Here is a 1,492-nt window from a genome sequence, read left to right on the forward strand (position 1 = left end):
AAGTTGGCTATTCTGGGTCTTTTGTCTTTCCATATAAACGTTAGAATCAGTTTGTTGGTATCTGCAAAATAACTTGCTGGAATTTCTGTTGGGATTACATTGAATCTATAGATTAAGTTGGAAAGAATTGATATTTTGACAATATTGAGTCTTCTTATCCATGAATATGGGCTGTCTTTCTATTTATTTAATTCTTCTTTGATATCTTTAATCTGAGTTCTGTAGTTTTCTTCATATAGACCTTGCACATGTTTGTAGATTATACCTAAGTATCTCATGTTTTTGGATACTAATGTAAATTGTAATGTGTTTTTAAACAAAATTTTTAAGGGAGAGAATGTGGCAGACCTGTAGAGACAGGCCCCAAGATAAATGAAAAACAACCTGTCTGGATTTCCTCTGCTCATACTGTAGCACCATCTGTCCCCACACCAGCACGAAGATGCAAGGAATGGGTAAGATTTAGGTGCTGGTAGTGTTCATAATTTCAAATTCCACTTTTCATTTCTGGTATTTAGGAAAGTGGTTGACTTTTGTGTATTAACCTTATATCCTGCAATCTTGTTATAATTGCTTATTAGTCCCAGGAGTTTTTTTTTTTTTTTGTCAGTTATTTCTGATTTTCTATGCAGATAATCTTGTCAGTTGCAAGCAAAGACAGTTTTATTTCTTCCTTCCCAAGTTATATATCATTTATTTTTTTTTCTTGTCTTACTACATTATCTAGGACTTTGAGTACGATGTTGAAAAGGGGTGGTGGGAAGGGGACATTCTTGACTTATTCATGATATGGTATATGTTCCTGAAGTGGGAAAGCTTCAAGTTTTTCACCATTAAGTATGACATTAGCTGTAGGTTTTTTGTAGATGTTCTTTACCAAGTAATATGATCACCGAATTGTTTTTCTTTAACCTGTTTATGTGATGGATTATGTCAACAGATTTTTGAATGTTGAATCAGCCTTGCATACCTGGGATAAATTCCACTTGGTTATGGTGCATACTTCTGTTTATACATTGTTGGATTCAATTGTTAGTATTTTGTTGAGGATATTTGCATCTATGTTCATGGTCTTTACTTTCCTTGTAATGTCTTTGTCTGATTTTGGTATTAGTGTCATGTGGTCTCATGGAGTGAGTTAGAAAGGCTGGAGAAAGCTAGAGTTGGGTGTTTTCCTTCCCCCAGCTAGGTTAGGCTTTGGTAAAACTCCAGCAGATTAGACTCTCATAAAATGGTTTCTTCTGAGGGCAGGCCTTGTTAAGAATGGAGTACTCTGGTGTATTTCAAAATGATTCCTTTTCCCATCTCCCTGCAAGAAGGGTGAAAGAATTTTTCTCTGATATTCATTGTGAGCCCCTGGTGAGTCTCTAGGAGCTAAAACTCACAAACGTCTAGGGTTCCCTGTGACTGGAGCCCTTGGAATTTTAGCTGTTAGACTTGTCCACACTTAGCCTCTAGCAATTCGTCGATTATAGGTCTGGTTTCCTACCTC

General features: G+C 36.2%; 1 non-coding gene across 1 annotated transcript; it reads right to left on the bottom strand.

The window, feature by feature from the left end:
* Nucleotides 1-335: 335 nt before the first annotated feature.
* On the bottom strand, nt 336-470 carry LOC123639068. The gene has a single exon (XR_006735635.1). It is a non-coding gene; the product is annotated as a small nucleolar RNA SNORA55 (small nucleolar RNA).
* Nucleotides 471-1,492: the final 1,022 nt, after the last annotated feature.

The sequence above is a fragment of the Lemur catta genome, chromosome 5 (genome assembly GCF_020740605.2).
Source record: "Lemur catta isolate mLemCat1 chromosome 5, mLemCat1.pri, whole genome shotgun sequence".
Taxonomy (NCBI): domain Eukaryota; kingdom Metazoa; phylum Chordata; class Mammalia; order Primates; family Lemuridae; genus Lemur; species Lemur catta.